Below are 9,256 nucleotides of genomic sequence, written 5' to 3' on the forward strand. Positions count from 1 at the left end.
CCCCCCGATGAAGGCAGCGGCCGCGCGGCTCCCTCTTTCTTTAAGTTGTGCGGGAGGAGGGGAGGAGGAGGAGGAGAGGAGATGGGGGCTGTGGGAGGGGAGAAGGCAGGCAGAGGGAGAGGAGGAGGGGGAGTCGGGGCTGTAAAACGATAACAATAAAAAAAAAGTGCTCTCTAGCTTGTTCGCTCCCTCTCTCCAGTTGGCCTGGGGCACCGGACCAGAAGCGGCCAGCTGCAACCGCGAGGACGGGGCGGAATCCGCGGCCCAAGCAAACGAGAAAAGGCCAAAGCAGGTCCCCCCGCTTTTAGCCGAGGTGGGGTCCGTCCGCCATCGCCTCCGCCTGTTTATTTCAGTGGGCGCCACCGACGCCGAAGCCTTTTATTTATTTATTTATTTATTTTACTTTTTTGTCTCCTCCTTTTCCTCCCCCCTCCTCCCTAGCCCTCGCATCTCCCTTCCCGGCCTCCCTCCCACCAGCTCCAGGCCGGGCCTCCAGGTCACACCGCCCCTGAAGTCACAACCACCAGACAAATGGAACACCACAACAGGAACAAAGAAAACAATCCACTCAACTTCCCCAATTTTGAACCTGAAGCCATGACCTGTGAGAATCACAGGGATTAAGCAAAAAACACCATGACCTGTGACTATCACACAGAGAATCCCCATTTTGTAAACTTGCTCTGGGGTCTTGAAAACACAGGTGCTGGATGGTGGGCCTAGACTAGATAAAGCCAGGCACGCCCGTTCACCCAGACACCGCCCCCCTCCTGGGCCGTGGCCCCCACCCGCTGCTCCCCCGGCCTGTGCCCTGCGCCCTGCTCCCATCACAGCAGTAAACACTGGGCATCAGCGTTTGCAATTCGTTTATAGACAATGTCACCCTCGGGGTAGATGCCCAGAAGCCCAGGCCGCTGCCATGGTGGGGTGGGAAGTGTAGGGACGCCCGAGGCGCGAGGCCCAGCAAGGCTCAGGTTGGAGTTCGGCCGCGGGTCAGGCTTAGGGCCTCCGGAGAGGAAATCTCCAGGCTGCAGGCTGGTAGGGCTTCGAGAAGATCTTTATAACTCCTCCAGGAGTGGGCGACTCCCCCTACCCCCATGGTGGTGGGGCCGCGAGGCTCCTCCCCTTGCGGTGCCCGCTGGCAGAAGGGAAGGAGACTTTATTGAGTCGGTGTTAATGCCTTCATTTGGTGGCTACAGACCTGACCCCTTTACCTTGGGAATTTGTCTCCAAATGCAAAACAACCCGCGCGGGAAGGCTTGCGCTTCCGAGGGAACGGGAGAGGGAACCGCGGGCCCCGAGGCGGCGAAGGTGTGAATGCAAGGTCTGGGGAGAACTGCTTTTATTTACAAATTGCTGGAAGTTGAAATAAAATTCCAGTAAGAGAAAACAATCAACACGCATTTCAAATTTTTCATGTTGAAATGAATCCGGCAAAAACGCGGGAAGACCACTCTCGCTCGCTATTGCTAGCAGAACCCAGGGTCTCCAGCACCGGCCCAGGCAGCCTGTCCCGGCTTTCGTGGGTCTCAGGGTCGGAGCTCCCCGCGGCCCCTGTCATTAGGGGCGCTGTGCTCGCCCTCGGTCCCCATCCCCACGCCCACCGAGCGCTGGAGGAGTCAGAAGGCGGCCAGGCCGGAGCAGCTAGTCTGAAAGCCAGGAGTTTCCTGGGAGCTGGGGATGCTCGCCTTCCCTACCGGGCGGAAACGCTCTTCTTTCCCACACACCACACTCTGCACAGAGGGATGGGGGAAGGCACATGCCGAACTGCTCCCCGAAACAGAGAGGAACCTGAGATTGAGACGGAGAGAAGAGAGAGAGAAACCTCCAGTCAGAAAAGCTGACCCTGCGACATGAAGTCAAAAAACCGCCCACTGCACAGCCTTTCACACTTGTTTACTCTCCTCTTCAATGTCTATGGGGCGAGGGAGAGAAGAATTGGAGAAGCTCGCTCCAACAATATTGCCCAACGAAACGTTTTATTAGAGGTTCGTCGTGAGAATAGCCGTTTTGCACATCCAAAACCTCGCTTCCTTTATTTCTTTCGAGCCACCAGATTTCAAGTTTTCCTCCTTTCCCACGTTCTCGCCCCCTCCCCGCGGCTCTGTCCCTCTCCGCCTTGCCCCATTCTCTCCTTCCGTTTTTGATTCCTCTTTCGCAGCAAGCCCGCCCTGGCCGGGCGCGGCTGGGCCCCCTTTTGCGCCGGATTCCGCGGGCCGCGCGCGGCGGGGTAGTGGGGCAGGCGCCTGAATTCCCGCCGGAGACCCCGCAGGCTGGGCCCTCCTGGCTATTCTTTCTCCGCTCCAGCTCTCCTCTCTCCGCAGGACACAGAGGAGCTGAGCCAAGTTCAAAGTCACGTCGCCGTCCCCTCTTAGAAGTGTTTTATTTCTCTACAAACCGCAAAGCCCTTTCCCTCATGACACAGTATTTCTTTTCTTTCTTTCTTTTTTTTTCCAGGAAGGAAAGAGAGAGAGAGCGCGCGCAAGAAAGCAAAAGCCGGGGGTGGGGGGGACTGTGAAGGCTTTTCAGCCATTGCCTCAAAAGTAGATTTGGATTCCTTGGCTGAAGGGGAAAAGGCGGCCAGGCTGCGTTCTGCACCGTGTGAGTCATTTCGTTTTTTCAACAGGTTTCTGGAAGGACCCTCTGTGGCGGAGGCAGATCCGCGGGACCCACCACTGTCTCCATCGGATAAACAAGTCCCTTTTTTGTAAGTTTTCCAAAATTGCTCTTTGAAGATCTCACGCAGCCTGCGCCAAGCTGGCGCGAGTGGGGGGTTTGCTGTCTGTGGATGACCCCGCCTGGTGGGGCCCCTGGGCGCCCCAGCTGGCTTACATGTCATGGCAAATGGAGGGAATGGCAGTGCGACAGAGAATTCCGGGTGTCTTAAAAAATCAGAAAATCCCACCCAACACCCGGGGCTCCTTCACTGAGCACCTCATTGTGGTTGTGGGCCTCTGTGAATGGTTGACTGCGTTCTTTTGTATATGATGAGTATTTTGGGTGTACATATACATAAAAACAATACATATATACACACAATATGCACACACACAGGTATATCTTGCTGGCCAGCAGAAAGAAAGAAAGAAAGAAAGAAAGAAAGAAAGAAAGACCTCACAAACGAACAAAACCAACAACAAACAAAACAACCAACCTTTAAACTGGAAAGCAGAAACACTTGGTGGCTATATCATTCAAAGTTTTAAATTTTCTCCTAAGGAAAGGGATGCATATGGGGGAAGAGATGGGAGGAACAAATGTAGAATCAGCTGTCTATATACAGCCCCCCCCAAAGGATTTCAGCACCATCCTCTGTATCACAGACTCATAAATTCAACAAGATCATCAACAGGATATTAAGTTGCAGGTCACCTTTGATTCAGCCCTCTCAGCCACTCCTGGGCTGGGCGACCCCTGACCCATGAAGGACCACATGTGTGGTGGGGGGAGCCCCCTCAGTAAAACCCACATAGAACAAAAGTTCTTTGTCAGAGCTTTAGGGACATGTAGTATAAAAGAAAGGGAAATCGTGAAAATCTCAGCCAATGTTGTAACTTTTAAATGCCATTTTTGAGAAGGGAGCGGTGGAGTAGAGATGGGGAGGTATCATAGGATAAGGCCCTCTCCTGTCTGCTAAAAGAACTTCTCTTCTTCCTCCAGTTAAAATTTACTATTCTGTAACTGGGCTTATAAAAAGTCTCTCTATAAAATATATGCTCAGCAGCAGTTTAGTGATTGGGATGCAAATGTTTGCATATTTGTCATTAGGGACTCAGAGAATAATAGACAGCAACATTTCTATGTCACAGTGGTTGTGGTTTTGCAAAAGGAAGAAAACTGGTTGTCCTTACTTTGTCTCCTCTTTCCTGATGGGAGTGTTTCTACTGCTGCAAAACAAAACAAACACAAACCGAAAAACAGGAGGCAGTAGCTTACACGAGTGTGTTTAATTTTGAGGACCGCTATCCTTTGGGCTCTCAGGCGGACTACATCCAGGGAGGTTGAATACTGGTGACAGGCAAGCAGCTTTCCAATAAACTGCAGTATTATTGCAATAGACTTTGTAATACAATTTATGCTGTCATTCATAAATAACGATGCCATATGTCAACCATATTGCTTACACAAGTAAATCCGTCAACGTGTCACTATTTGATTTTTCTCAACAGCTTCTTCAAATATTGAAGCACAGATATTGGAAGCGGTGTGCAATGTGTGTGTGGAGGCTCCCCACAAAATTTGAGACTTAAAAATACATACCACACCACCTCTGCTCCTCCTTTGTCCCCCATCCAAAAACATCCTTCAGGATAAAGAATGAAGGGGGAGAAGAACACATCTTGAAGCCAATACAAATAATAATACTGGGTAGTTATATGAACTGTGAACACATAAGGGAGTTTTGTGGTTCCTGTTTTGACCTTATCAGCATATTTTAAAACACAACAATTAGGCATTTCCCAAGAATTTACCAATTCTAACGGGTGAAATGTGGGTCAAAGGCCAATCTCCAACTACTTCCATCTTTGAGGGTAAAAGTGATTGATAACCAAATGAGAATATTTGACGACAGGCCAATTTTACTCTGTTTATTTCTGTTTTAATCGTGGAGAAGTATAGAGAGCCATCATTTTCAAGGGCTTTTAACCACTAAAGTCAGGTGGACATGGGGTGTGTCCAATTCTTGACTACCCAAAACAACAGACAAATCCCAATCACAGCTATACAGTTCCAATCTTCTGCTTAAAAAAAAAAAAAATCCTCGTTAAGCCCATGTAAAACTGACAGGGATCATAAACTTTAGCAAAAAGCACATTTTGGTTATTCTTAGCTCCACAGTATCCGTGAAGCCCGAGGACTCGGCGCGAGCTCAAAGGGGAGGAAAAGAGAGGCAACACTCGTAGCGGCGCCCCGAGGGCTGCAGAGCTCAGAGCACTCAGGCCCCTGGGGCGGGTCTCGGTGCCCCCGGGTCAGAACGCTCGTGTGAGGGCGGGTGGGAGGGTAGGGATCTGGTCCTTGCCGAGTGCAGGTGGGGCGGGCAGCGGGAAACTCACTGCCTAGATGCCTAGCGAGCCTCGTTTGGAAAAAGCCCTTGAACCCAAAGTCTTTGTCACTTCCGGCCCTGATACAGCTCAATAAGATGCAGCTTCGTGGTCCCTTTGCCCATCTCACCTCGGCTTAAAGAGTTCTCGAGTGTATCTCCCGTATTCTCAGTGCCTGCTAGTAACTCTCCTCCCAGCGGAGCACCCACGGCCGCCTTTGGGCTGCGCCTCCAAGTCCTTTCCTTATCCCTGGGGTAACTCGGGATACAGTGTTCGCCCTTGAACCCGCCTCTGGCGCAACCCCAATGGCACCAGGCGCTCCAATTTCGCCAGGCACCCAGCCCTTCTGCAAGGAGGCAGCTCTCGCGAAAACCACTGCGGACTGGCGAGCAGTAAAGCAATTGCAAGGGCAATAAAAGGCAGCAAGGTGGGTCCTGCTGCTCCTTCCGGCTCTCCCTCGCCGTCCCTGGCGTACCCCCTCGCCCGCCTGCAGAAACCATCACACAAAGGCTCCAAAGCCAGGAAATGTCCAATCCACTTCCCTTCGAGTTTATTCATTGCCCACACAATTCATACACTCTGCGTTCAGCGACGAACGGAGGGCACGGGGAGCCGCAGACCCACTCCGCGCAGCGGGGAGCCTCGGCGCCCGCCTGGGCACCTCCAGCGACCCGGTCCCGCCGCCTCCAGGCCGCTGAGCGCAGGGTGGTACCGGGCCAGCTCGGTGTTTTACTTTTACCTCTCAGCCTCCTCGCGCCTTTGTTTGGGGCTGGGAGGTGGGTGGGGTTCGGGGTGCAACAATGAAGTCTGGAAATCAGTGCTCCCCAGGAGGACCTGTTGACCCCAGAAAGGGCATTTCCATGTCTTTCCACGTAGCTGCTCCCACCCAAGCACCTCGTCCGCTGCAGAAGCGCAGACCAGGGCGCGAGTTTTGAGGATGGGCCCTGACTGCCGGCACCACTGAGGAAATATGGGGCTAAACCCACAGAACTGGCATAAAGACTTCTATACCACCCCCAACCCTTTCAACTAGTATTATTTTCTCCAACGCCCTGGAAATGGTTGGTGTTTATTTAGGAAGTACGACACAGTTACTGGGATGTTAAAGGGGGGTGGATTTGGCTCCCAAAAGGCTTTAAAAAGAAACAGCGCACCTGGGGTTAGGCGGGTCATCATAATAACAAAAAGCGCGTCTACAAAATAAAAAGCTCTTTTATAAAGAAAGGCAATCCCGGAAATTCACTGGGAGCCTTCCTGAGAACCGTCTAGCTAGGCCTATTCTCAGGTTTAATTGGCAGGCAGTTTATTGGCGCCTTATTGGTGTTGACTGAATTTTGTTCCCAGTTCTTCCTTTTAAGAATTAGCATTTCAAGTCGATTTACCTGAGTCAATTATCTTTTTAGGGTCTGGGTTGAGTCATAAATTTGCAAATATTCATTAAACGCACTGTGTAAATATCCCTCTTCCCAATCGCCACCCAAACCTCGATTATTTCCTAAGAAAGTCTTTCCTTTTTTAAGGCTTCCATAAAAAGAAATTGATCAGGGGACTATATTTGAATTAAGACATATTAAATCGATGACAGATACACATCATGCTGTGTTTAACAAGAGTTGTACAAGGAGGCGGGTTCCAGATTCCGCAGGGCTCTGCTGCACCATTATTCACATTTTTACAGCCTTTCCTTCATGCCTTCACTCATTAAACCATTAAATTTCAGCAATTCAATAAAACAAAGCAGTTATAATTTTGAGGAAAAGCTATTTTGAATGGGGGTGGAGGTACTCGTTTTATTGCACCATAAAAATGCTCAACAGTCCATATTAAAGGTTATGTTGTGGTTATTTTCTTCTTTATTCATTCTTTTTGTTTTGTTTTTACATATAACCTGCAGAATTGAACGTAAAGCTGCCATTATGGAAGTACTGACGCCCACTGCCAAGGAATTCAAATAAAGGGGACTCGCTTGAAATGTTCTGAGAGGTAACGAAGACAGTGGCGACAACCCCACATACGCTGCTTTCCCTATAAACCATCCATAGAGATGGCACAGTCCTTGCCCCACCTTTGTCTGGCTGGCTTGAGGTGGTTTTGAGTCTTTAAAACGAAATTGTAAAAGATCTTGTCCTCTCCAGGTATGGGTGTGGATTTCGTCTCTTTTGTTTATTTTTTTTAAAGAATTCTGTTGTGTTTGCACTATGCCTTTTTTATTCCCCCATATTTGAATTTCACTGAAAATTAAAGAAAAGCAAGACATTTGAAATTTGATTGTATTTTATTTGTTTGGCTGTTTTATGAGAGAAATGACATTTCCTGGGCTCACAGGGAAGTTTCCTGTTAAACATTGTTCACATCAATGTAAATGGGGCTATGGAATCAGGGCTTTTGAAAATATGTCTTTACCTCTTTCCAGGTCCAGCTCCCAGAGGGTGGCTTTGTGCCGTCTATTTTTGTGTGGGCTGAATATGAATTACACTAATAACGTTTCATTGTTATTCCCAAAAGAAAAAATCCGTTTGTCAATTTTTTTCAAATAATTTTATGCAGGGCAACAAAATGAAAATTAAAACCTCTGACTTTAAATTTTGAGCATCTTGGAACATCACACAATTTTAATAGCTTTATTTTTAAAAGCTGAGTGACACACTGGGCAGTAAGAACCCTAAAGTTTGGGGGATGCAACAATTCTCCCCCCGCCCCCCTCTGAAAAGTGATGCAGAAACCCTTTTTAAACTACTTTGATGGCAAATCATTTGAACTACATGGGTTTCACTTCTTTAAAAAGCCAGTGTTGGTGGTTTTTAAAATAAAACATCTCTCTTGCTAGTTCAGCTTATTAGACAATTGGTAGCAAGGTAAAAGTCTATTCAATTAGTAAATATGTAACGAAGACATTGCTTGACTTAAAAATGATTTTCTTGGATCAATTCTAATTCATGGTCCTTTCAAAGAAACTGAGGCACACAGGTGGAGTCCATTCCGGACTGGGAGGAGAGCTTCTGCTTAAAGGGTATTATGTGCTTGTTTGCTTCCTTCTGGAGAGATGCGGTTTGGCCTGGCCCGCCACTGTATCTCCCAGAGGCAAAAGTTAGAATCGCTGCCCAAAGTCCCGCCTCCTCCGCCCCCCAGATCTAATTGGAAGTGGCAGATCCAGAACCGATGAGCAGTGAGATTACATTTCGAGCCAACTCCTTTGAAGCATATTGAAAAGGACTCCATGAGCTAAAAAGTCGAGGTAAAACGTTTCCTTTTGGGAAAGATGTATTTTGACTTCACTTGGTGTTTGGCGGAGCCAAACTGCTCAGATTGTTTTACAACCAATAGGATTTTAATACCCTTCCTCAATTCCGTCTCCTGTGAGCCCTACGTGAGCGTCTGGCCTATTGGTGTCCCTCCCAAACAAGGTTCTAGCATCATCTCCACAAGTACGACGACGGGCGAACATCTAATCACCCTTTCTTCGGCGTAGCCTAGTGTGTGGATGTGGGAAGGGGCTCTGCGTGCAGTGAGGCGGGGGGGGGGTTGAAGTTGCCCCCCCCTTCCGCCTTTTGTGCCCCCATGGGGGTCCCCAGCCCTCAGCCACCACTCGCCCTTCGGCCGCGTGCCGGCGCACGCTCTCCGCCAGGAGCGTCTGGGAAACGCCGAGCGATGCGCGCGCAGGCTCAGCGCAAACTTTCTGCGAGTGCAACTTGGACATCCCCGGGGAGGTGGGGGGCGCAGGGCTCCAGGGGAGGAGGGGGCGCGAAGCGAGAGCTAAGGCGGCCGCGAGCAGCGGGGCGGCTTCCCGCTGGGCCGAGGGTCTGAAAGGGAGCCAATCGGGCAGCCGCGGCTGCTGCCAATCACGCGGCTCGCTCCAATCCCACCCGTGCCATTTCCAAAATCTTGGTCCCACTGTGCAGCTCAAATGTGGTGTGCACGCTGCCAATCGCTGGAGGACAGAGTGGGGACGGGAATGAGCAGAGTTAGGAGACCAGGACAAAGAAGTTAAAGAGCCCCTCATATATACATGTTTCTGGAGGAGGGCAGAGGGGGGAAAAAGTCACCCCCGTGAGGGTCTATGGGTTTGATTGTGTGGTTCTGATGGAGCCCCCTTTGAGCAAGAGGAACCCGCCAGCGTTGAGATTATTGGACTTGGCAACGGCTCAGGCCAGGCCTCTTCAGAATATGACAGGCTTCCCAGCGCTGGCCAGCCCGCCCGCCCACTCCCAACTTCG

The sequence above is a fragment of the Myotis davidii genome, unplaced genomic scaffold (assembly GCF_000327345.1).
Source record: "Myotis davidii unplaced genomic scaffold, ASM32734v1 scaffold637, whole genome shotgun sequence".
NCBI lineage: Eukaryota > Metazoa > Chordata > Mammalia > Chiroptera > Vespertilionidae > Myotis > Myotis davidii.